Here is a 27,624-nt window from a genome sequence, read left to right on the forward strand (position 1 = left end):
TTGCCGAGTGAGCTCCAGAACAGAAGGGACTACAGAGAGAAGCCCAGTCTCAAAATAAATAAAATAAATAAATAAATAAATAAATAATAAAAAAACTAAAAGCAGAATTCCTTAAGGAGTCTATACAGCATATAAATATATCTAAAACTTCTTTTAATAGAATTTTGCTCCAGGGTTGCTGAACCATGTAATTTTATATTCTTATCAATCAGCGCCGGGATAGAGCTGGAGAAGAAATTCCAAGTCGCTTGGCTCTAGAGGCAAGCCTCAACAGAGTGTACCAGTCTACTCCTGGGAAAGCGCAGAAGAGGAGTGTCAAAAGTTCAGGGTTTATGCCATTTATAACAGTCAACGGGCTCAACGAACCCAAACGACCATGAGGAATATCACCGCCTCTCTGAGGAATAGGCTGACTTTGATCTACTTCGGCATAACAGGCTGCTACTTCCTGCTCACCCTATCCTTCCTCTGGCAACCAAAACTTAAAATTAAAAGAGAGCCCAGACAAAACGATAATCAATGTATCAGTTTCAGAAAAAGCAATGTTACCAAATTACTCCACTAGATGGCACTGTTGTTTCCCAAATCGCAACCAACCCAACGCCACAGTCACGGTAATGAGTCAATTTTTGGACGCCCTCTTCTGGTCTTCCCATGGTTTTGAAAATTCAGTTTACAGAAAATAAAAACTGGTGACCTTCAAAACGTGTACTGGTTCCAAGTAACTAATAAATACCAACTGAGGGCCAACAAGATGGCTCAGCTAGTAAAGACACTTGCCTCTAGGTCCTGAGACCAGCAACCCGAGTTCTATCCTCAGAATTCACACCGTGGAAGGAAAGAACCACCTACCAGAAGCTGTCTCTGGTGCGCACACGCGCACGCGCGCGTGCACACACACACGCGCGCGTGCACACACACACACCACACACAGAATTAAAAAAAAAAAAAAACCCTAGCCTGCACACATTGTGGATGTGCACTTAAGCCAAAAGGAAGCAGCAATAAGGCAATGACTGAGTCTACATCACAAAGCCTGGGCCACATAGCAAGACCCTGTCATGGGAAGGGGAGCCGTCTACAGTGTGGCAATACTCTGTTGTGGATTGAATTCACACTTACTTCTCCACTTCCTACTTTATGACTGAGTGATTTCTTCCACAACTTTCTCCTCCGCTGCTAGAGAGAGACCTTACTGATAGTTCTGTCAGGCTTGAGAACAGCACATGGTAAGCGTGGAGGACAGTGTCTGGTACACATGCGAACGGCCGTGTAATGCCAGATGGCAAGCGTTTTGTAGAGGACGACGCAGCAGTAGATGTGGGATCAGACATGGACTCTGCTTTTGAGAGTGAAAAAATGGTGGTTCTCACGAAACAGGAGATGCTCCGAGAACAGAAAACAAAAGGTCACTTCTTTCTGGGTTCCAGCAAAGCAGAGTGTCTCAACAGCAAGCTTTCTGCATTGAAACTTAAAAGCGGGTGGAATCAAGCACGGTGGGATACGCCTGTCACCCCAGCACGCAAGACAGAGGCAGAACAGTTCAAAGCTAGCTGAGTCCCAGATTCAGAACCCACATTTAAAAAGCCAGTTGTGCTGGGCGGTGGTGGCGCACGCCTTTAATCCCAGCACCTGGGAGGCAGAGGCAGGCGGATCTCTGTGAGTTCGAGACCAGCCTGGTCTACAGAGCTAGTTCCAGGACAGACTCCAAAACCACAGAGAAACCCTGTCTCAAAAAAAAACCAAAATAAATAAATAAATAAATAGCCAGTTGTGTCGGCTTGTGCCTGTAACCCCAGTACTGGGAAGGTGGACACAGGCAGATCTCTGGCCCTCACTGGCCAGTGAGAGACTGGCACCTAAGGAAGGACTCCTGAGGTTGACATCTGGCTGTGCGTATGTGCGCACACGCCTACACACACACACTTATTGAATACACCAGAAGGAGCCAGCAGACTCCTGGTTTTGTTCCCCACGTGCCTGCTACAGCACAGGTTTATCTTGGATGGTCTCATTAGTACGCTCACCACTGGGAAGGGTAATTCACAAAGAGCACTTCAGAAGGCAGGTCGGGTGGGGAAGCTTTGCAATGCATACTGGATAAATTCCCTTGACTCCACTGAATGACCATCCTCCTCCCCACTCCAAAAAACAGAGACATATAGAAAGACAGGCTAACCTCACAAACCACAAGCAGATACCCTTGTGATCTCCGAAGACCCAGCTTGATGACTGGGGAGATGGGACCTGACAGCCTTTGGATATTTTAGTTCAGTATCTCATTTTATTTTTGCAGTTCTGGGGATGGAGCCCAGGACCTTGCGTGTGTGTGTGTGTGTGTGTGTGTGTGTGTGTGTGTGTGTTTTAAAGTGGCCTACCGTAGAGACATCAACTTGCTTTTATTCTGAGATAGTCTCACCGTTTCCCGGCTTGACCTTGAACTCACTAGGTAGCCCCACGTTTGAACTCTCAAGCCTCCTGCTTCAGTTCCCCCAGCAGCTCAGATTCCAGACGCGGTCCACCACATCCTGCCCAGCCCCATTTTCTGAAAGGACATTTCCTGAATTGAGTCAACTCTTCCTCTCCCAGGCAATGATGCGCTGCTCTCCTAAGCCTGGGGAGCTTTTGAGACTTTGGTGAACCCAAGCTGCCATGAGGCTTGCCAGATGAAGTTCAGTATTCCCCGAGCTTGATGGAAGCCACCCACACCGAGCCTGCAGACTAAAGTGCCCATTTCTCTGCTTTTGGCAATAATCTGCAGACGGCTGCATTAGCAACAATTATCTCATGCTAATTGGGAGTTTCAAAACACTGCAAGTGACAGTTACAGCTGTCTTTGATTAATCAACAAGGAGAAATAAATTCTCTCGGGCTGTGGATGTGGTAGGAACAGATGAACTGGGTTTTCCCTGACTTGGCTTCTTATTGGCCTTCTAACCCCAGCCGGCTCACTTAATCCTCTCTTAGCCTAATTCCTCAAAAAATGGAGACTTACTGTGTTTAGTCACTACCTAATCCTTGGTTTATAGAGCTAGGGATTAAGTTGCAAGGAATCCGATCATCATGCCCCAGATCACGGAGACTCCAATTCTCGTCTGGACTCTGCCACTTAGCAGACGAGATGGGATTTACTTTTTGGAAAGGGCAGATGTGCATAACAGCACATGGCCTGAGTGTAATGTGGTTTAGAAACGGCAGAGGTCCCGGCAGGTGGGGAATACCAATTGCACAGAATGGCCACAGGTCGCATGACCAGTAGATACTGTGACACTGTCCAGGAACCACAGGGCAGTAACAGAGGTCAGGCAGTGACACAGGCTTTTGCTGTGTGCTCTTGTTTTTGAGGTGTCAGTGTCTTTGAGGGCCCCAAGCATGCTAGGCTAGCTCTCGACTGTGGAACTATCATATAGGCAGAGAGGAAACTCTTTTTTTTTTGATTTTCTTTTGAGTGAGAGGGTATATACATGTCACAACATATGCATGGAAGTTGGAGAACAACTTACAGGAACCGGTTCTGCCCTTCCGGTGTGTGGGTCCCAAGGATGGAATTCGGTCCTCAGGGTTGATGGGAGGCACCTTTCCTTACCTACTGAGTCATTTCCCTCAGTCCCAAGAGACAGGATCAATGAGAAAAATGTCACGAGCCACTGGCTCGAAAAATAGAGTCAGACCATCACCACTGGAAGAGAAAGCTGCATTTCCATGCTGAAGTATTTTCACATATAAAATAATCCCAGCACTCAGGAGGCAGAAGCAGGCGGATCTCTGTGAGTTTGACGCCAGCCTGGTCTACAGAGCGCGTTCCAGGACAGTCGGGACTAGGCAGAGAAAACCCTCTCTCGAAAAACCAAAAGGTAAGAGAAAAATAAAATAAACTGACTCTAGTGTTTCCAATTTTGGTTTGGGTAGGGAAGTCACAGTCAGAAAGAGAAAGGAGGTAGCAGAGAAGTGGAGAATAAAGAAAGTCAGTTTCTGTTTGTCACCTGGCAGGCAAGTACGGGAAGGTCTAATAATAGAAATAAGTACACAGATGTGATAGGGACATTGTGAGTGACTGCCAGCCTCTTACACAACACACCCAATAGTCTCAGAGAGTACTTAGAAAATCACAGGCTGAAAACAAACTGCCAATCTGCCTACAGGGTTTGGAGGCTCAGTTCTGCTTAAGGGCTCCCAGGAGACTCTCCAGCTAGAGGGGAAGTTGGACAAAGATTTGGGGATTCGGAATGCAGCTCAGTACTCCCCTCACTCGTCCAAACCCACAAACACTTTCACTTCTAAACATGTCTCTGTCTGTGCTTTCTTTGGTTCCGGTTTGCCCTGCTCTGTATGAGACCGGGTGTGGTTCAGGGGTTTAGGCTGTCTGAAATGTAGTCCAGGCTGGCCTCCAAGTTGCAAGGGTCCTCTTGCATCTACCTCCCCAATGCTGGGATTACAGGTGTAGACCACTGCACAGCTGTGCTTTGTTCTGTGTAAACAGAACGTCACTGTGTAGCCCAGGGTGGCCTCAAAGCCCCGGTTCTTCAGTCTCAGCCTCCCTGAGCAGCTGAGATTACAACCTCCTCTGTGCTGGGCAAAGGGTAGGTGAGGTCTCTTTCAACTCCTTTGTTTTCCCTTTTCTTTATGGCCATTGACGTAACAGTTGCCCAGTGACTGTTAAATCTTTGTCAAAACATAATGAACTGGTGCTTTATCATGCAGTTTATCTAAGCCAAAGTCGGCAGCTGTTGATCTAGGCAGTCATTTGGGGCATCTAACCCAGGGTCCACACAGGCCAGGCAAGCACGCTACTGCTGAGCTAGTGAGTAGTGTCTCGAAGCTTCCCAGGGACAGCGAGGGGCAGGATGGAGGACCCACCCCTGGATTTTTTAGTCAATCCATTGCAATCTGGACACCCCATGGCCACCACTCTGGTTTTGTTCCCTGGGACACTGGTTAATCCTGCTTTCAAGCTGGAAGTGGTGATACACAGCTGTGGTCCCAGTATTTGGAGAGGCTGGGGAGGTGGGGGGTCATGAGTTCAAGGACAGCCTGGGCTACAGCGTGAGACTGTAGCTCAAAGACCAAAGCAAACAAACCAGAATCCTAACCCTATCAGACTGGCCAAGCAGGTCAGACGTGGCGAGTGATCCAGGCTTTGCAAGGGCCTCCTTCTGGACTTCTGTGAGTCCTCGGACTTCCCTCTGCAGGACTTCCACTCTTTTGTCTTTCTTGGGAGTTTCATAAGTTCTGGTTGATCCTAAAGTGTTCCCTGGGACTCTCTCAGCCACTCCTTCCATAAATTATCCAGGACATTATACTAAACATCATTCTGGAACCCAGAACGGTAAACAAAAACCAGAGGTCCGTGCTCTCAAGGTAACATGCTATCAGGTGGCGTCTTCATGTTTCCAGCCAGGGAACCTACCCCTCAGGGACCCCTGACATCATCACAACTAACTCGTGCAAGAGCACTCTACATTCCCGAGAGAGGTTATAATGCTTATCAGAGTCTCAAATAAGCCATGACTAGTAAGAAGCTAGAATGATCTGCCATGAGCCTGCTGTGGTACTTCAGTTGTAATCCCTGGTCCTCGGAAGCTAAGGCAGGAGAACTGCCATGCGTTCTAGGTCAGCCTGGGCTAAACAGTGAGGCCTTGACCAGGGCTGGAAAGATGCTGTTAAGGGCACTGGATGCTCTTGTAGGGGACCCAGGTTCGATTCCTAGCACCTACAGGGTGCTCAAAACCATCTGTAACTCCAGTTTCAGGGGACTCTGACCCCCCTCTTTTGGCCTCTGCAGGTATGAGGTACCCATGTGGTGCAGAGGTATATATGCAGGCAAGACACCCATACACATAAAATAAAAATAAATAAATCTCTTTTTTAAAAAAGACTCTGACCAAAAACAAAACAAAAAAAAAAATGAATGAATGAATGCAATTTAAATGTTAAAAAAACTAGAAAATCCACTGCAATCCATCTCTGGGGGTGAGCGACCTTCACCCTAAAGCTCTCTACTCAGCTGTATAGACAGCTCCCAAAGACAGTAGAGCAAAGGGTTGGGTGGACCCACACAGTGGCCACTAGTCACATCTGATCGTGCGATTTTCAATTAATTAGAAATGCAGTCCTTATCTGCACGTTAGGTACTCTATATCCATATGATTAGTGGCTTCTGTAGCAGACAGCTCAGAAAATTTTCCTTCTCCTAGAGGACCTCCCTAGACAGTATCTGTATACGAAGTTTCCAGATGCCGCTTATGTTCGGAGCAACTCAGAGAAGCAAACCCAAGTCCTCTCCATGTTCCCACCGCCCCGTCTGCTCAGACGTAAGTTCATAGACTCCTTACAAAGATGGAGTGACCTGATTAATATGAGCCTTTAACAAAAGGATTGGCACAAGCCTTGTGTTTATTATCATAGTGTCCAACAGGACTCGCGTGGTGAGCCGGTCCGTTTCCGACCTCAGTGTCTTTCCCCTCTTTGTGGTTCACTATGAGAGTCACATAAACTGGAAGTTCGACCTCACCTCCCACCGCTCAACACCAAGGCTGGCAGACGCCACTTCCTTCTGTCTTCCAAGTCCCCATGGCCCACTCGTCACTCCTCCCTCGGGGCTGCTCAGATTCCTCTCTCATCACTCTTGTGCTCCCAACTGCCTTTTCTGGTGCCAGTCTGGGCCCCTCTCCAGTCCACCCGCCACAATGACACAGTGATCTTCCCCGACACGGTAATTCCATTGCTTCAAGTCACCCTCTGGCTTTCAATCATGGAGCTAGCCCAGGGATACAGTCCAGAGGTGAGAGAGCTTGCCTAGGACTCTGGCAAGCTTGCCAGACTCTAGAGAGTATGCTCAGGACTCTGGGTTTGATTCCACAAACCCCTGGGGAGTGCACACACAATGCATGTTTGCACACACACATGCATAAACATACACACACATGTGCACACTTGCAATCTTGAAGTTTCCCATAATTTTGGAGCAAAGTTCAAGCTCTTATTTTAACAATAAAAGCCCCCTACCCTGATGCTGTCTCACTTCCCAGCTCCCTCATCTCCTATAGCCAGGCTTCTTCTCTTGCTTTGAATTTACTCCTTCTCTGCCCTATCATATCCTTTCTAGTTCTTTCTTTCACCCAGTAAGCCCAGTAGACCCAGTAATCCCTGTCTTGAGAAAGCAATGGCCTAAGGATTAAGACTCAGGCTCTAGTGTTTTACTGTCTGTATTCAAATATTTGGGGAGGGGGATGTTTCAAGACATGGTTTCTCTTATGTAGCCTTGGCTGTTCTGGAACTCATTTTGTAGACCAGCCTGGCCCTGAACTCGAGATCTGCCTGCCTCTGCCTTCCGAGTGCTTAGACTAAAGGCATCAGCCACCATCGAATGGCCTGTATTCAAATCTTAGCTCTTCCACTCAGGACACTCAGTTTCAACCCTTATACAATATCCCACATTACAAAATAACATCTGCATTATTGGGGTGTTATAGGAGCTAAGGCTCACAAGACAGGCTGGCACTGAGAAACATACTATGTGTGTAGCTATTATGTCTCCATTACTCTTCAAAATTAGAATCATCAGGAAGGATGTCATTCTGGTGGCCATCATCTCCACTCCAGCATGCATCAGCCTGAATAATTTGCTTTGCAGCCCAGGGTGGTGTCACATAGCTATAATCCCAGCACTTGGGAGGCAGAGGTGCCTTGTCTCAAAAATATAAGGTAATAACTTCACTTCACTGTTTCCTCTTCTGTAACGATGAATTATGAAAGCAAAGGTCCCATTTTAATTGTAATGTCTTTCCATTCTAAGGGTCTAGCACATAGTAGGTGTACACCTATGTCAAATAAGTGAATGAGTGAGTTTTCTCTCTTGTAAACTTATAAAGTCGCTATTCCACCAGCCAGTCCAGAAAGACTCCTTTTTAAGCTCTCAAATCAGCACAAATTATGTATTTGCCTTCTAGCTTCTCAACATTTTCCATATCCGAAAGCCAAGACACAATCTATCTTTCAGTCATTAAAAGTCAGGAGTGTTGTCTCATGCTTGACAGAGGCTTCGTTCAAAGGTGGGCAAGAAAGATTGAGGCTCTTCAAGTCCACATTATGAGCAAACACTGGCAGGAGGCTGAGACTCCCACTGTTAACTTCTCTTACTGAATGTTATGAGTTGCAAATGTCCATGCCCATCTTAGACTGTCACAGATCCAGATAATCACACTATGGCTGGGGAAAAAAATACATATTCTATCCAATGCCTTGTTCTATGCTGTTATTTTTTTAATGAAGAGTAAAGAACTCATCAGCCACAATAAAATTCTAGACCTCAGGCCCCACACGATTCACAGATTTAAACTTACCCCATTACATTCCTGGAATGGCTTCTGAGAAAGGGGCGAGTGAGTTAGTCTCAGCTCTAACCGCCTTCAGCTGCTCTTAGCTGAAGTAGAACATGGCCTTTCCCCTTGTTTCCACCATCCTAGCCGCCGATTTGGTCCCAATCACTACTTTGCTTCAAAGTGAATCTTATGTACTCTCAAAAGAGTAAATGCAAATTAGCCAGGTCACTCAGAGGTGAATCTTTCACTCAGGAAGTAATGTGGTCAACTTCTCAGGACTCGAAGCCTGTGAGGATTGGTCAAGACTCCGGACAGCAGGCCTCATAAACCTTGCCCCCACAAATGTCTCTCCGCTTCCTGCTTTTAACATCCTGTGCCCCCTCCCTGAAGGCAGAAAAGCCCTTGTGTTCCTCAGCCTGGACAGGAGTTCTGTCAGGGATGGAGGACAAGGCAGAAAAACTGCAAGAGGGGCTCAAAACCAAAGCAAGGAGGAGCCACGGTATGCAGACACTTCCGAACCTTCATTTGAGACAAACACTCTGATCCCACGGCTCGCTAATCTATAAAAGGAGTTGAAGTTGCTTTTCCATCCATTTCCTGTCGCAGGAGTGGAACAACACACACGCACTGTCTGTTCCCTACAATACAATGTTTTGGAAGACATGTCCATTATTTGATTCTAATTAATTTACATATATTTTGTGTTTCCAGTCAAAGGTAGATAAATACCATTCAGAAACTCAAGGCAGCATTAAATAACATGCCTTCCCACAGGTGGTTGAGAAAATTCCAAGAAACCTATGTGGAATACGATTTCAACTATGTGAAGATGTGTTACATTTGTTTATACTGCATTTGTTTACGAATGTCAGGCTGTGTCCTTAATGACGGAAAGATGTGTTGCATTTGTTATATCTTACCTACCTAAGGCACTTCGTTGGTCTGATCAAGAGCTGAACAGTCAATAGCTAGGCAGACAAAGGATAGGCAGGGTTGGCCAAGAGAAAGAATAAATAGGAGGAGAAACCTCGGCTCAGGAGGAGAAAGAATGAGAGAAGGAGGAAAGAAGGAGGGACACACCCTGGGGCCAGAAGCCAGCCAACTCAGAGAAGCAGTGGTAATGCAGAAGTAAGATATGCAGAGGTAAGAAAGGTAATGAGCCCTGAAGCAAAAGATAAAGAGACACAAGTTAATTTAAGTTAAAAGAACTAGCCAGAAATAAGCCTAGGCTAGGCCAAGCATTCAAAACTAATAAGTCTACAAGTCTCCATGCCATGATTTGGGAGCTGGTTGGTGGCCCAGAAAAAAAAGCCCGGTGCAGAAATCTAACATGAGTTGTTGTGTGTTACGGTTTACATATGAAATGTTCCCTAAGGTCCGTGATTTGAACACTTGGTTCCCGGCCATTAGCACTACTTGGGGGAGGTTGTAGATACTTTAGGACAAGAGACTTAGGTAGAGAAAGCAGACTTCTAGAGACAGGTACCCGGAGGTTCTATCTTTCTGATCACTTCCTGTTGCCTTCTCTGCTGCAGCTCTATCATAATGTGGACAGTGTTTGCCCACCCTCCTGCGACCAAGGTGCTCAGCGCACTCTGGGTCAGAAATACAGAGTCAATTTACTAGGCACTGAATGATCTGGAACCACTAATTTAAATAAATGGTTTATTTGTTAAGTTTTCTATTGAGAGAGAGAGAGAGAGAGAGAGAGCGCAAGCATGTTTGGCATGTCTATGATGTCTATGGGGGCATGCATGCCATGGTGCATCTGTATGTCATATGTGAGAGCATGCATGCATGACATGCATGTGCAAATCAGATGACAACTGTGTGAAGCTGACTCTCTCCTTCTGTCTTTACATGGCTTCCAACAATCGAATTCAAGTCTCCAGGCATGTGTGGCAAGCACCTTTGCACCCTGAGACATCCCGAGGTTATCCCCTGAGTTTTGACAGATGCTTCTCTGCTATGATACCCAAAGCAACTATTACATTTTGTAATACAAGGATATTTGTGTGGTTGCTGTTAGGTTCTTGGAAATGTAAAAATGACTAGCAACCACCAACTTCCTAATCAGTATACACATTGCTATTGTCTTGATCTCCTCATGGCTTTTTATCTTCTACCTGATTCTGAAAAGATGAGCTCCCCCCAAGTCTCTTCTTCCTCCCATACCACATATCCAGTCTGTCCATCTCATGCGAACGCACAACTGCTCAGTCCCTAACCTGGATCCCAGCTCTAGCTCCCTGTATCTGGCTGCTTCTACCACCAAAATCTGCCTCCCCTGGCTCCTCTAACAACATGAACAAAATAATGCCCTTCACCTTCACTTCTCCTAAGCAGATCATAGCAGCCTGCTTACGGCCAGTTACCTTCATCATCTCCCATCTGCTCAGTGGTCCAAATGAGGCAACCTAGAAACACTGTTACCTCCCGTTGCTCTGATCTCTTATCTACCTTTTCACCCATCCTCTCTATCTCTATCCCTAACATCCCAGCCCAAGGACCAGTCAGTCACACTGGCAGCATCACTTCGAGACTGTTTTAAAAATAGGTTCCTATCTCTTTGCTCATCCTGGATTCTGACCCAAGGGATCCCAAGTGCATCCTGACTTGGGGTGTTTTATTGTTGTTTTGATTTGGGTTTTAATTGCATGTTTTTTGTTTTGTTTTGTTTTGTTTTTTTCAGGGAAGGGTTTTGAAGAGGCAAATTTGGGTTTACAAATGACAGAGTCTCACTCTATTGGAATGGACCTTTAACTCCTCAACTCTACAGAAAAAAAAAATGTTTGCAAACCAGCCTGGATCCACTGATTTGAATCATCTGCTAATTTCTGTGGTGTAAACACTGTCACCGTGGTTGGTTTCTCATGTCACTGAAATCAGTGTTGGGAAACGACAAACATAATCAGCGTTTGCTGCCTGACATAGACCACCACAAAACATGAACATGCCCAGACTGTTTCCTAAAGCCTTGTAAAGCAGCTTCTGAAACAAACCAACAAGCCAGGAGCAGTGGTACATGTCTTTAATCCCAGCATTCAGAGGGGATCTTGACAGTGAGTTTGAGCCCAGCCTGGTCTACATAGTGAGCTCCAGGACAGCCAGAGCTACATAGTAAGACCCTCTCATGAAAAAAAAACAAAACAAAAATAAAACAAAACCCCAAACAAGCAAACAATAAGGCAACTTTAGACATTCTTCTTTCCAGGCTCATATCATCTTTTAAATTATATTTTTATTTATTTTTTTATATGTCACAAAATACTCTTATGTGGCAGACAAGTGGAGATCAGAGGACTGACTTGCAGGCGTGAGTCCCAGGGACAGAACTCAGGTCATCAATCATGGTAGTAAGTATCTGAGCCATCTCAGCAGCCCAACGGGGGCTGTATGTGATTAACACATACTATTTACATGTATGGAAATATTAATATGTATAAACATGTTACATTTTAAAACAACAGAGTATCTTGGTTTGTTTTGGTTTTTCTTTTCTGTCTTTCTTTGGAGAGGGTAGACTTACTTTATTTTTAATTTAAACATGTTGAGGGGCAGGTGCCCTTGGAGGCCCGAGGCATTGAATTCCCCTGGAACTGGAGTTCCAGTTTGGAGTCATCTAATGAAAGTGCTGGGAACTGAACTCAGGTCCTCTGCAAGAACAGTAGTTGTGCTTAACCACCAATCAATCTCTCCATCCCCGCTTCCTACCTTGATTCTCTGAGACACAATAGCTTGCAGGTTCTGTGTAGCCAACAATATCCTCAGACTTTGATCCCACCACCTCTGCTTCCTGAGGGTTGGGGTATAACTATCTGTAATGACACTGGGTCCAAAGTCAATTTTTAAAAAGTGCAGAAATACATGTTGATCTCCATTTTAAGAAATAAAAAGGTTTTGGGAGATGCAGGACATGGCTAACATTAGACTACGGATGAGTTAGAAAAGAAGGGTTTCAGTCTAAGGCTTCTGTCCCTGCATTCTCTTCGCCTTGAGCTCACAACAGTACTGGACTCCAGTGGTCATGTGGAACCTCAAGAAGTAGGGTCTCAGAAATGACATCACTGATTAAACTGGGGACAGATCTGATCTCTGGTTAAGGACAGGGGACTCCAAAGGGCTTGGACATTCATTTGCTGTGTTGACTTGAGGCAACAGAAGCAAGAACGTGTAGGAGTCCAAACCAGCAGCAGCCTTGACACAAAGGTAACAAGAACCTTCCGTGACCACTGTGAGACCGTTTGCTAGGTGACATCACCACTGAGGTCACTAGATCACAGGTCAAGAAATAAATCTTACACTTGAGAGCAGATGTATCTCGACGGACACAGTCTACTGATAAGCCAAATAAGGAAGAACAATGAGCCAGGAACCAGAGCAGATGTCCGTGCTCTAGATCCAGGGCTTCGGTGACTTCTAGGAGGCGAGTGGAGGGTTGGCCTATAGCCTAAAAGGAAGTCTGGAGACCACAGAGGCCAGTATCATTTCAGTGAGGATGAGGGCAAGTCTCCCAAGAGCCAGGCCAGCTGCACAATTCTTGTGCCCCACTGGCTGACCTCTCCACATAAACAGGCATAGGAAACAGTCTGAGTCGAGTGCCAACTTCATGCCACCGCCAGCAACACTCAGGAGCTTGACTTAGGAGCCAGCCTGAAGTCAACTGGCAGTGGACTGCTCCAGAACAACACTAAAACTGCGGCAAGAACATTTACGGCACACTCTCAAGAGACCACTCTATTAACAACACATGCTTTCTCTTTTGTTGCTATGACTTCTCAGCATTAACTTTGTTACCCATTGCAGGTGCCCCTCTAGTTTAACTTCGGGAAAGGTTTAAAATAAAGGGCTGGGGAGGTGATTCGGTCAAGTGCTTACAGGGCATGCATGAGGACCCGAGTTCCAGGCCCCAGCACCTACATAAAAGCCGGGGAATCCCTGCACAGAGCAGGCAGGGACATGAGGATCCTTGTCCAGCCAGTCTAGTCTAATCAGTGAGTTTCAGGTTTAATGACAGACTCTATCTGAAGAGGAAAAAAGATGAAATATCATTGAGGAAGATATGTGACATTAACCTGTTGCCTCTACACACACACACACACCAGCAATTACACACAGGAAGACATACATGCACATGGAACACACACACACTGAGGTTGAATATATGTGAATCATGAAAGGTCACAAGGTCTGAAAGATTTTAAAGCTCGGAACCCTGCCATAGAAAGCCAAGGAGAGAGGAACCCCAAAGAGGCCCTACAGATGCTTCGAAAAAAAGGATCAGTTCTTGGGACCAAGAGGACAAGAAGCGGGAGGGTGAAACCTCACAGACTAATTACCGGCCTTGAGGACAAACAGCCTGCAAGCCTTCCTTCATTCCAGAAGGAAACCCCCCAGTTCCCTGCTTCCCTTTCTGACCCAGTTCTCCTGACTCAGCCCAACTTCATTTGCCCTCAGCACCAGGAAAAAAAAAACAAAAAAAAAACAAAAAAATTGCTTTATAGGAAAACTGTTACCTTGTCTTTCAATTGGAAGAAATAAAAACGGCCCTAACCAAGAACTCTGATCATGTTCTAACTGACAGGGTGCCTTAGGGGCCTGGAAGGAAACAGCACCACGGACTGGACCTGAAGGCAGGAGGAACAGAGTCATGGCTGGCCTGACCCTTCTGCCCCTTTCCACACAAGACTAGACAGCATGTGTGCCTGCCGTGTGAAGCACTTGGGAGTTTGGTGATGGCGGCAACTGTGGTAGTTTATTGGGACAGGGTCTCAATTTGCAACCCTGGCTGGTCTGGAACCCATGAGACCCAGGCCTCAGACTCTCAGTGTGGGGTTAGAGTCTTGCCTCATCTCACCCTGCTCCAGTCAAGCATGTGACAACTTTGGTTTTCTCGTGTTTTTATTTTTTACTATTTTTGTTTTGTCTTAGTAAAGGATCCACATGTACCACAAGCTGAACTTGAACTCACTATGTAGATCAAACTGTCTCTGAACTTCTGATCCTCCTGCCTCCACCTCCCAAACATTGGAATTGTAGGTGTGTATCACCGTGCTTGGGTCACTTTGAAAACTCTCGCTCTCTATCAATAAACAAATATTTCAATTTCAGCATGTGTGTGCATATAGGTTGGATGCTCATGCTACATCCATCTTGATGGCCCCACTGTGACTTCTATCCAATAAGCCGTTTATATCATGCATGCTACTAACATGGAGGTGGCAGGTATGGAGCAACTCAGAACACTGAACAAAAGCACACACAAGTTGAACTACCCACAAATCTTTTGTTTAGGGTTTGCATAATTTAATGAAGCATGCATGTATAGAATATGACACTCCTACCACACATCCAACTAACCCTTTCTCCTCCTTTGCATCTTTGAGACTGGTCTCCCTGTAACTCAGGCTATCTTGGGACCCACTTTGTGAACTAGGTTTCAAATTCCTCCAGTCCTGCCTCTGCCCCAGTTTTGGTGATGATTGCTTTTTTCTTGCCCCCTCCACAAAAACACCCCACTTTTTGCATGGTGGCCTGTGCACAGAGGAAAGATGAAAAGCAAGCATGGAATGGGCCAGAGCTTGAGCAAAGGTAGAAGACACAATGTGAAGAGTCTGCCCTCCAGGGTCTAAATCCGAACATTCAAGGCTGGCGATAGTGGCCCAAACTAACAGTCTCAGTGCAGAAAGAGGACACAGAAGGACCAAGGTAAAATTAGGCCAGCCAGGCTACAGAGTGAGACTCTGTCTCAAAAAACAACCACAATTTTTAAGAAATTCAAATCTAGAAGAGAACTATGAAAAAATTCAAAGTTCACGTCCCACAGGGAGGTGAAAGTGACATATACCAAGTACCTACCATAATAATTTTTCACATAGAATTTCATAGAAAAGTCAGGGGTTGGGGGGATAGGTTGGTTTTGTTGTCGTTTTGGTTTTTCATGTTGTCTAGACTGGCCCCAAATCCACTAGCCTTGAACTCCTGGTCCTCCAGCCCACACCTCTCAAGCGCTGAAATTGCAGCCTTGTGCCAAAAGTCATTACTAGGCTCGAAGTCAGTACTAGAGGGAAACAATTCTCCTATTCATATTCAGTTTCTGTTCTCTTTTCCTTGATTTCTTCACACTAAGAACCCCATAACCAAATGGTCCAGTCTTCCTTAATGCAAATGATCTTCGATGAGTGTGGCTTCCCCATCTTCCCCGTCCTGCATCCCCTGCTCAGGCCTTCCCATACCCGAGGCAGGCCATGGCCCGGTGCTTCTCAAGCCCATCATACAGTACTGCCAAAATACTCCACATTGAGCCTGCCACACTGAGAATGCGGAGGTTCCTTCCCAGGCTCAGACTGAAGAGATCTGACTCATGGCTAAAGGAAAGTTCCAAGAGCACAAGGGTCAGGTCTCAATAACATCCTCCCCCGACACCTTTTCCCAACCTGAAGCACCGATGTGCAGCTAGAATACTCCGCCTCTGCAGACATGCCCACAGTCGAAAGCGGGGCATATCCCTGCTCTTCAAATGTCAAGATGTTCCCTCTCTTCTGCTGCTCACTCAGCCAGGGAAGTGTAAAAAAAAAAATCAGGAAATTCTAATTGCTTATCTAAGATATTGTTCATCCTAAAGATAAAAAAAAAAAAAAATCTGCTTGCAACTCGTTCTCCTTCTTTAAGATGGGATCTTACTGTGTAGCCCATGGCTGGCTTTGACCTTTCCATTCTCCTGTCTCAGACACACACACCACATCTTCCTCCAAACCCGCACGTTTCCATTTGTCCTTTTTCAAAGTTTTTACTATCTACGTTCGGCAGTGCCCGGACCTGCAGCCAAGGCCTTGCAGTCTAGGGACATGCTCTCCAGCAGCAAACACCCTCAGCCCTGTCTGTATTTTCTCTTCGTGGTGGCCACAGCTGGGAGGTCATGACAAGCCACGCAATAGGCACTGTCTGTTCCTGCATGGCGGAAGGAGAATCGCACTTTGATGAGACAAGTGTGACTCTGTGGTGAGCAGGTGGTTCGGGAGTGTGAATATTTATGCAGCGGCTCAAGACGGTTTTTCCACCTCACCATCCTTCATGCGTGGAAGTCATCACCCTTTCCATCGTCCTTTTATGACCTTGTCCCTATGACTAGTAATTTCACCCCGCTGTGTCTATTTCTTCTCTGCTTCTTCCTTTCCTGCAATCAGGCCACCACCCCTATTGCTTGACACACAGTGTTATCTAATCAAAGACAACTGCCTAAGGTCCTCCTATCCTAATTCTTTCGGATGTTTCTATAGCATTTAAAATGATTTCTCCCTTGGGAGAAATAACAACAAAAACAAAAACAAGTATTTCACCCTGAGTATAATTTCAGTGGTACCCAATGAATTCACACCACTTATTCAATCGCCACTTATGTTTGTCCCACTATGTGCCAGGTGCCATAGAAGAGAATGTAAAGATTTAAATAGAAGCTGGGCATAATGATTCATGCCTCCAATTCCGGTGTTCAGGACACTGAGACAGGCGGATTGCTGAGAAAGTTCAAGGTCAGTTGGGTTTCAGAGTAAGACTTTGTCTCAAAAAGTCAAAAAGAAAAAGAAAGCATTTAAATAGAGAGTCGAGATTAGGGAGTGTAGATCAGTGGCAGAATGCTTAATTAAAATGCATAAGGCTGGCTTGATACTCAGCAACACACATGCATACATGTGCGCACACACACACTGTACAAAAAAAATGAAACACACATGACTTCCTTAAGCAGTTTGCTCCCTGGTAACGACAGCCATTTGCTGAGACACACAACGCCCATGCAGCTGTGTGGAGGGTGGGGCTGGGAGTGCATCATCGAAGCTCAGCATCCACATGAGGGAAAGGATACCTAAGGGTCACAGGAGGAAACAGACAGGGCTTCGCAAAGGAGGACACATTTGACTGACGTTTCAAAGTCGACTGCATTTTTACGAGGCAAACTGCATTCCAAACGGGGACTGTCACTTGGCCAAGGTGGAAGCCTCAAGAAGGTTCAGGCTCAGTCAAGCATCACGAGCTCCACAAGACTGGAGATGAAGGCTGAGATGGCAGTGGAGCAAGGCGAACATGGCAAAGATTGTAGGCGTGCTATGGAATGCTAACTTCTGCTATGGCATGACCGTTGCCACCACAAACATGCTGCAATTGCAGCTACCTGCACAAGAGCTACACTTGAGTGCACATAAAACACACACACACACACACACACTGGGGTAAGAAGGGGAACTAGCTGGGAAGAAAAGGGTAATCAACAGGAGTGAAAGAGAGATAAAAGGAGGCTAGAGAGACGGTTCAGCAGTTAAGAGCACTGGCTGCTCTTTCAGAGGTCCTGAGTTCAAGTCCCAGCAACCACATGGTGGCTCACAACCATGGGTAATGAGATGTGGTGTTCTCTTCTGACCTGCAGGCATACATACAGGCAGAACAATGTATACATGAAAAATAAATGATTAAATTAAAAAAAGAGAGAGGGATAAGAAAGGGTAATGAGGTGAATGTAATCATGATACATATATGTATACAACTGTCAACATTTAACTAAAGGAAAGAAATCCAGGCTGCCTTGTTTTCTCTGCTTTCAAGCTCCAGGGACACTGCTATCTTCTTTACTCATCCTGCCTGAGCACAGTACAAAACAAATGTAGTCGGGCAGCAATTGATACCAAAGGACTAGCTAATTCCCACCATCTTCATCAATTAACAGGCACGTCTCCAGCAAGTCCCCAGAGAGCACTGTACCTTGGAATAAGAGTGGGAAGAATGTTAAAATAGGTCAAAGGAAGATCCCTGGGACTTCTACCCAGTCTCTATGTAACATACACATGCACAAGTCTCAAGCCTTGCATACAGTAACATTCATCAACTAAAACAATAGGTGAAAACCAGTAAAGCCTAGGGGAGCAATAGTAGCAGGGCCAGGTTCAGAGGTGAGCCCAGCCCAGACTTCATCATCCAGTCTGTAGAACACAGAGTAAGTGCACCCCCATTCTGAACTTCGGTTGACCTGTCTATCAGATGAAGAGTGTGGCAATGATCGTGTAAGGCCCACCTAGCCTTAAAGAGCAGTTATGCTAAGTGAAGAAATCCTTCCTTCCTTCCTTCCTTCCTTCCTTCCTTCCTTCCTTCCTTCCTTCCTTTCCTCCCTCCCTCCTTCCCTTCTTCTTCTTCTTCTTCTTCTTCTTCTTCTTCTTCTTCTTCTTCTTCTTCTTCTTCTTCTTCTTCTTCTTTTCTTCAGGGTTTCTCTATGTAGCTCTGGTTGTCCTGGAACTCGCTCTGTAGACCAGGCTGGCTTCAGACTCACAGAGATCCGTCTGCCTCTGCCTCCCAAGTGCTGGGATTAAAGGCATGCGCCACCACCTCCCAGCTAAGTGAAGAAATCTCGGAAGTTTTTCACCTCTAAGTGTACAGAACACAGACAGACGGAGACGGCAGTAGCTGTCATCTCAGCATGTATGAAGAAACCAAGAGGGGAGCAGGGCAATAGCTGGTGATGAGAAGAGAAGAGCAGCTGAAGGGAAAAAATGTGGTTCAGAGACCAGCAAGGCAACACACAGGCCCACAGATGGATCTGTGGCTTTCTGGCTCACTTCTTGTGCTCTCTCTTTGATTCCTGTTTTCTTTAACTGTCTTTCTCTTCCAGTTTGTCATTTTACAACAGTCTAAACTTCAGTTAATACAAGCATGGACCACCTTTGTCAGTGGGAAAGAGCATAAAGTATGACTGGACTTCTCTGGTTTTGGTTTTTTTTTTTTTTTAGAGATTTAGCCTCATTATTTTTAATTATGTGTAGGTATGCGTGTCTACACATATGTGCACCACATGCATGCAATGCCTGCAGAGGCCAGAAGAGGGCATCTGTTGCTGAAACTGAAGTTACAGACTGTTGTGGGCTGACGTGAGGGTTCTGGGAATCGGGAAGAACAGCAAATGCTCTTAACCACTGAGCCAGGCCTCTCTAATTCTTTCCATTTGGGAATGGGTAACTTGTGTTAGGGTTTTATTGCTGTGAAGAGACACCATGACAGCTCTTGGAAAGGAAACCATTGCATTGGGGCTGGCTCACAGTTCAGAGGTTTGGTCTATTATCATTATCATCATGGTGGGGAGCATGGTGGCATGCAGACAGACAGGGTGCTGGAGAGGTAGCTGAGAGTTCTACATCTGGATCAGCAGACAGCAGGGAGAGAGAGAGAGAGAGAGAGAGAGAGAGAGAGAGAGAGAGAGAGAGAGAGAGAGAGAGAGAGAGCTTGAGCATTTGAAACCTCAAAGCCTGCCCCCAGTGACCCACTTCCTCCAACAAGGCCACACCTCCCAAGAGTGCCACTCCCTGTGAACCTTTGGGAGCCATTTTCATTCAAACCACCACAGAATCAATGACCAGAAACGTTTCAGAGATGGCTGTAGAGCCACACAGATATTTGACAACACTCCAAAAACTAAACCTTCAATCTGAGTTCTCAGAAAGCCCAGAGTACAAGGAAGCAGTAGACCAGGCAGTAGAGAACGTCTCTGGAGCTTTTCCTCCTAACACTGGAATGTTCATACCCCAGCTAACTACTAACAAAGGGGATGTAGCCTGTGCTGTGACTGAGGGTTTACAGTGTGGACCACTCCGAACACAGGAATATTCAGAACCGACTAGATTCTTGCCCTTCTATGGACTGTAAACTCTTGTAGGTTCACAGCAGAAAGGCAGAAGATGGAAGCCAGGTCATCATCAAAGTGACAAAGAAAAGAAAGCAAGCTAAAGTCGCCTAGCAATGAGGGCAGAGCCCAGCCTTGAATCCACACAGAACACTCTGGAGCTGGCGTCCTTGGCAACCGCCGTGTGTTGAGTGACAAGCACAGCAGTTTGCATAGCAAACACAGAAGGAATGATGGATCTCATGATAGATCTCATGCGAGTGCATATGGGCAGAAGGGGTCCCAGCGTATTTTTAATTTGGAAGGGAAATCAAAAGCAGGCTCCAGTGAAATCTGGGCTGATTTTTAGTTCAACATAATGAGTCTCTAACTAGCAGTCAGGATGGAAACACATAATTTAATCAAACATTTTCCCTTTCATTCTTTACCTACTGGGAGAAAAACAAAGGATTTTTTTCCCTGTTATTTTGAGATAGGGTCTCATATACCCTAGGCTAGCATGGAACTTCCCTATATAGCTAAGAATGACCTTGAATTTCTTGTCATCCTGTCTCCAACTCCCAAATCTATACAGTGCTAAGGATGGAACTCAGAGTTTTGTGCATGCTAGGCAAGCGCTCTGTCGAATGAGTCACGTCCCTAGTCAAACCGGGGGAAAATGGACTTAAAAATGTTTTCTCTATATACACTTATACACGGCGTACAGTCTAACACATTTATTGTTAAAGTTAATGAAAATAAAATAGATCACATAATTAACTAGAGTATAAAACTAAGTATCGCTCACAAGACCCTATTCGGATATGGCAAATGGGAGCATTTCTCAAAACCCAATAGCTATGTGTAGAGTCTCACAGACACCATCTTATAGAAGGTGGCAAAAGCACATCCAGGGAAACAAAACCACAAGCCCACTCAAGCCTCACAAACACAGGGTCTGCATGTCGTTTTAGGGAATGTCTTTAAGCCTTACCTTGGCTCTTTATTACGACTTCTCGTTTTCCTCAATGCGCTCCCATTTCGTCTTCTCCCAGGCACCAAGAACATCTTCTCTCCTAATTATGCCCCACATCAAAGAATGTCACTCAACCAAAAATACAAAGCTCTACCTTCCATTCCTCCAGTCATCTCCACAAAACCTGCTTATGCTCACACCAAACTCGAAGCCATGCTACAGGAAGTCAGAGCCCAGGCTGGATATGTCTGACATCACCATGGGCTGGTCACTTGCCATCACCTGTGTTAAGAAGAAGATCAGGTTCCAGAGGTACACCAGGAAATGCCACCACAAGGTAGGCTGCCTTGTCTGAGTGCACACACAACACTACCCACTCCTAAACCACTGTTTGTTCCAGCTCGGCCAGCCTCAAATGGCTCCACACAGAAGTCTGGCGATGACAGATGACCAGAAACTCCAGGGCCTGGCCTTCAGACCAGACAAGCTCGGCACTGAATGACACCAACATGAAGATCTTTCCTTCCCTGAAACAGAAAGTGGAGGGGGAGCAAGGAAGTAGTCAGGGTGGGAACACCTACCGGGGCCGAAGATCCTTGAACAGCTAGCTTCTCTCTATGTTTTCATCCTCCAACCTGCCTACAAGGGAGGCCACAGTCACCTATTTACAGGAGAGGAAGCCGGTGATGCAAAGCAGCCTGAGGGAAGAAAATCTGTTCTGAGCTGGAATTTTACCCTAAGGAAGCAAGCTAGAAACTGTTACCAGAATAAAAGTCAAAAAGAGCTACTGGGAAGCTAGTGAGAAACAGTATGGGAAGGGGCTCTTATTCAAAATAGAGCACATTGTATCTCCCAGATGTGCGCAGACACACTCCCTTTCACATCTGTCCTGTGGCCCCAGATGTTCTGGGATGTAGTAGCCTTGGAAGGGTTTGTCTTGTTTTCATCTACAGTAAGACAGTAAAGTCCAAAACTCTCCGAGAAGTAGATGATGTGAAACCAAATGCTGACATTAAGACAAGTATCCGATTCAACAGGTAAATTCAATTTTCCCCCCATGAGGAGAATTTGAGTCACTGCCCCATAACCAAAAAGCACCTAGCCTCCTCAGAGGGAAAAGTCAAATATGAATGCAGTTCAATGGTAGAGTACTTGTCTGATACCTTTGAGGGCCTAGGTTTGATCCTCCACAGTACTGTTAAAAAGAGAACAGTAGCCAGGCGATGGTGGCGCACGCCTTTAATCCCAGCACTTGGGAGGCAGAGGCAGGCGGATCTCTGTGAGTTCGAGACCAGCCTGGTCTACAAGAGCTAGTTCCAGGACAGGCTCCAAAACCACAGAGAAACCCTGTCTCGAAAAACCAAAAAAAAAAAAAAAAAAAAAAAAAAAAAAAAAAAAAAAAGAGAGAACAGTATATATATATAAGCTTGTATATCCAATCTGCATAGATATACATTAAACACACATACTTATTATAAAAGTTTTAGACAGGTATATGAGTGTGATCTATACTAGACAATCTAACCTGAACAGATGCGTATGCCGTTATTTACCCAGTACCAACAATTTCCTATTAACTCTCAAAGGGGCTTTGAATTTGTAGTGCATTTATGTGATGATGCTCTGGGGATCTAGGTGCCCCGTATCTGTAAGGAGCAAGATCAGCAATCAGCAGACAATAGAAAAAAAATTAACTTTTGAATCTTTACATTCGTGGTGCTTGAGGTGTACAAAGTTATCCCCCTTCCCTGTCCACTGCAGGAGCAACCAAAGGGAAGTTGACAGCCTTGCGAATATCACAGAAGGGAGACAAGGGATAAAGGTGGGGGCTATTCTTTATTGATGGCCAGGACACCCCAGTCCATAAAGCAATGCCATCTCCACCTATCTTGAGAAGTGAATGACGGTAGGAACAAACTGGTCCTGCTTTTCCCAGACAATATTTCCGTACAAGACAGTCCACTAAGGAACGGCATGTCCTGGAGGATTTCCTTCACAAAATCAGGGCCATCGGGATTACCTAACACAGCTGTCTTTTCCTTAGATGCACTTGGCCGTGTGAGAATTTAACTCTGAAACATCCCCTGAGGCCTCCTTTTGGTAAAGGTGGCCAGCTGATAGGGCTTTGGGAAAATGATTGAATCATATCCATTGAAAGAGTCATAGTTTTATGGCATTATTGAGGAAGGAATAGAAAAGAAGAGCTGGGGCCTACCGGGAGAAAGTAAACTTCTGGAGAACATGTCTGAAAGATATCGGGGATACCAGTCATTTTTGTCTCTTTTTTGTTTCTTGATTGCCATGAGGCAAACAGTTTTATTTTGCCACATCTTGTATACTCTGGTGTTTGGCATCACCCTAGACCCTAAAAGATTAGAACGGGCAAGCCTGGATGGAAATCTATGGAACCATGATCCAAAACCATGTCTCTTCCTCTGTGCCACTCCTGTTGGAGATTCTGCCACAGTGATTAGCAACTGGCTGTACGTCTTAAACTTTTAGACCCATTCGTGATATTTTTCACTGAATGTCTAATAAGTAATCAATGACAATCTATCATTGAACAAAGGAACAATTGACCAATAAGCAAACTAGATTGCATTTTTGAAGAGCAGAGGCCTGCCAGTGCTCAATGGCGAGGACCCACAGCCAGGCAACAGAGCTGGACTCCCCAGTGTCTGGCAGCTTGGATGTTTAATATGTCTCGCAAATGGAAATGGGGGGGGGAGCCTAGTCAGAGTTTTCCACCAGAGCTTCAGCTTTGAAAGAGAAGAGGCATGCTGGAGTCTTGGGTGTGTGGATATGTGTGCGCACACGCGCGCAAGTGTGTGTATAGGTGTGTGTAAAATGAACAATATAGAAATGAATTAAATGTGATCCAGCCAGGGCTGGATAGATGATCCAGCAATTAAGGGAACTCAATGCTCTTGCAGAGGACCTGGGTTCAGTTCCTAGTACCCACACTGTGTCCCACAACTATTCATAACTCCAGTTCCAGGGTATCCAGTGTCCCCTTCTGGCCTCCTGAGGCAGCAGGCACACATGAGGCAGACACACATCCATGCCGTCAAAGCACTCATGCCGCCACCTCTTTTCTGGGGTCTGTTTTCTGTCATCGCTTACTTGCACATTGATAGGTCTGTTTGGGAGTTTCAATTCCTTAGGGATTAAGTGGGCCTGCTCATCGTATCTGCCCCACGGAATGTAAGAGCAATGATGGAAGGGATTATCATGTCATCCGCTCGTCACGAGAAGGCCTGTGGTACCAGACACTGAGGTAAATGCGGGGGCAGACACCAAGAATCACTGTCGTCTGTCCCTGCCCTTGCTGCTGAGGAGCTCTGAAAGGACAAGGTACCCCACAGATTAGGAGGTGATAAGGAACTGCTACTGTCCACACTACTTTCTCCTGTGTCGCGCCATTCTTGATCACTCTGAACAGAGCCCCCCAACGGCAGGGGTAGTTCCCTCCTTCCTCTTTTTTCCTCCCCTGCACCCAGGTCCGGGTTTCTCACTCCACAGAGGCTCAGTAAATCCATTTGTTGCCGTCCCCCAGCTCTGCCGTTGCACTAAGTAATAAAGGGCAATTTGTATTGGCAACTTTGGCTCTTGGCTCCTCTTGGAAGGCCAAGAGGCTCGCCAACCCCAGCACAACAAGTGTTCTGGCATCCGACAGCTGCAGTGACAGATTCGGCTTAATCCTGTCATCTCCCAAGGTCTCGGACAAAGTCAAAGCAACAAATGTGTCTGCATTCTGAATGCCCACCTCAAATTAAGTTAATCAGATGAAGTCCTGCTACTGATGGAAAGAAGCCGGCTTCCCACAGTCAGGGGCCAGCTCCTCCCCTTCTCTACATTTTTCTTCGGAGCAGACTTTGAGTATTACAACTTTTTTTGTGTGTGTAGCAGGGTTTCTCTTTGGGGCCTGTCCTAGATCTAACTCTTGTAGACCAGGCTGACCTCGAACTCACAGAGATCTGCCTGCTTCTGCCTCCCGAGTGCTGGGATTAAAGGCATGCGCCACTACCCGCCCGGTTGAGTCTTACAACTCTTGAATGCTGAATTTTAGAAAAGAAACTAACCCTCTTCGGGTAGTGTTCCTTAATAACTTGTGTTTAAGCAAAGAGGCAGAAGCAGGTAGGGTAGCCTGTCCTGTAATCCCAGTGCCTGGGAGTTAAAGAAAGAAATGGTGCATTTGAGGTCAGCCTGGGCAGCAGAGCAAGTCTCTGCTTCAGATATCTAAAAAACAAACAAATGAGTAACTAGGAACTAGCACTGTTTGGTTAATTTGCTCCATCTCTATCCCCTGGGGTGTCAAATCTACTGGAGGACAAAAAAGCTAGCTTCTCAAGTGTCTGATGTCAAGAACACTAACTGGCCATAGTATGTGTTTAATAAACACTGACTGGACTAACTGTTGGGGGCACGATGGTGGAAGAAAGCATCTATTCCAAAATCTTGCTCCTCCTCAAGAGGAGCAACTGATGTCCTGACCTGGAAGTAGAAGACAAATGAGAAAAAGTGTTGTTACCATGGCAACCACAGCTCCAAAAATAAATACCCTTCAAAGCTCCCACCAGCTTGTGTGTGTAAGAGGCATGTACTAACAGACATTTGCAGATTGCATCCAGGGCCTCAGGTCAAACAGCAGACAAAATATTGGCCCTATTACCATCCTGCTTGCCAGAATCCCATCTTAGGCACCACCATCATTTACCTCCTGACGACACCAAACCCGGTCTCTCTGAATAAAGCCCACCTTTAAAAGAACTGCGGCCCCTGGTCACCAGAGGACACAGACCGAACAAAGGGAAAACAAGAGCCAAGCGAATCAATATAACAGTTGACATTTACATAAGGGGCATATGGGGATAATTATTCTGATTTAAGAGGATGCGTTGTCTAAAGGATGATTTATATTCGAAGTCCATGAAAATCGAATTTCCTGTTTGCTTTCATCATGTCATTATCCGTCCATTTCTGAAATCCATAGTCACCAAGCTCCTGCTCTGTGCCATGCAAAAGGCTTCTCTGGTGAGTGATGTAAACTGTGCCTACAGCTTAGACTCTGGAAAGGCACACAGGGAGAACGTGTAACCCACTCCACAGAAGCTGCTTCAGCAGCCCTGCAGGGAAGACCCGAGTGAGGAAATACGCCCTGGAGAAAGGTCTAACTATGCCAGAGGAGAAGGCCTTAGCAGGTGGAAGGGCACAGCGTCACGGAAGGAACAATGTCCACAAAGACTTGGAAGCAAACGATCACCATATTGAAGGAACTGAACATGACCCTGGGTGGAGATGGAGGTCAGGGAACAGCAACACAGGACACAGAAAGGGAAACAGAGTGGTTAGCCCGGTCCGCTGCAGAGAGCAGGATAAAAGGGAGGCGTTGTGACGGAGATGAGGGGTGGAAGTGGATACAAACATGAAGCTGGCATGTGTGGAGGTGAGAATTCAGATCTGAGGTACTATCTCTGCTGAGATAGGGAACCCCATGCCCTTTTAGGTAAGATTAGCACCATCACAACAGGGCATTGTCGGCCCCCACCTTGCTCTTCTACCGTGTGCAGACAAAGTATTTCTTCCCTCCAGAGGACACAGCTCAGAAAGCTGGATCCTGAACTTCTCAGCCTCCAGAACTCTGGGCAGACAAATCTCTATCTTTGCAAATTACCCATCCTCAGAGAGTCTGTGATAGCCCTAGAAAATGAATTGAGACTGTCACTATAGAAAGAAGCCGTTAGGCCGGGCCGTGGTGGCGCACGCCTTTAATCCCAGCACTCAGGAGGCAGAGGCACGTGGATCTCTGTGACTTTGAGGCCAGCCTGGTCTATAAGAGCTAGTTCCAGGATAGGCTCCAAAGCCACGGAGAAACCCTATCTCAAAAAACCAAAGAAGAAGAAGAAGAAGAAGAAGAAGAAGAAGAAGAAGAAGAAGAAGAAGAAGAAGAAGAAGAAGAAGAAGAAGAAGAAGAAGAAGAAGAAGAAGAAGAAGAAGAAGAAGCCGTTAAAGTCAAGAGTGGATCAACTATACCAAAGTTAATACACATGCCTGGGAAGGAGTAGGTGAGCCAGAGGAGGGGAAAGGGGGAAGTGGAAATGAGAAGCCAGAACCTGGCATGGGCCATCATTGCAGTGGCAGATGGGCAGCACAGTCGCTGGGTTCTAAAAATGAGGCTGACATGTAGTTTTTCAGATCTCACCGACAGATCAAACACTGGCAGCTCATAAATAGTCAAAGCAACAGCAAATGACTGTTTCAGCCTACATTAACCAGAGTGGTAAATTCTGAGGCCCACAGAATGCCACAGATGCTTTATCAATTTTGTCTTAAAAAAAAAATGAAAAAGATACATATACTCTGTTTCGATCACTTTTTTAAGAGTTATCATTGTGTGTGTGTGTGTGTGTGTGTGTACGTGCATGCATGGATCTTAGCAAACACATGGAGATCAAAGTCAGTTCTCTTCTCCCATTATGTGCAGTCTGGGGATAGAACTCAGATCATCAGACTGAAGGGCAGGGGGTGGTGATGGCTTCCTGCTAAGTCATCTCAACAGACCCCTCCCCCCTTTCACAGTCTCACTGAGTCTTGAGGACATGAGACAACCTGTCCAGGAACACAGAGAGTACCAACCAACAGAACGCGTCTCCACTCTGTGCCACTCCTGCTGGTCTCTAAGACTGATG

The 27,624-nt window shown here is 45.9% G+C and overlaps 1 protein-coding gene across 2 annotated transcripts in view; it reads right to left on the reverse strand.

Moving 5' to 3' along the window:
- Nucleotides 1-27,624, reverse strand: part of Gramd1b (GRAM domain containing 1B) — a 234,047-nt gene that overhangs the window by 118,092 nt on the left and 88,331 nt on the right. The window lies entirely within an intron of this gene.

This window comes from Chionomys nivalis, chromosome 4, assembly GCF_950005125.1.
Source record: "Chionomys nivalis chromosome 4, mChiNiv1.1, whole genome shotgun sequence".
Lineage (NCBI taxonomy): Eukaryota > Metazoa > Chordata > Mammalia > Rodentia > Cricetidae > Chionomys > Chionomys nivalis.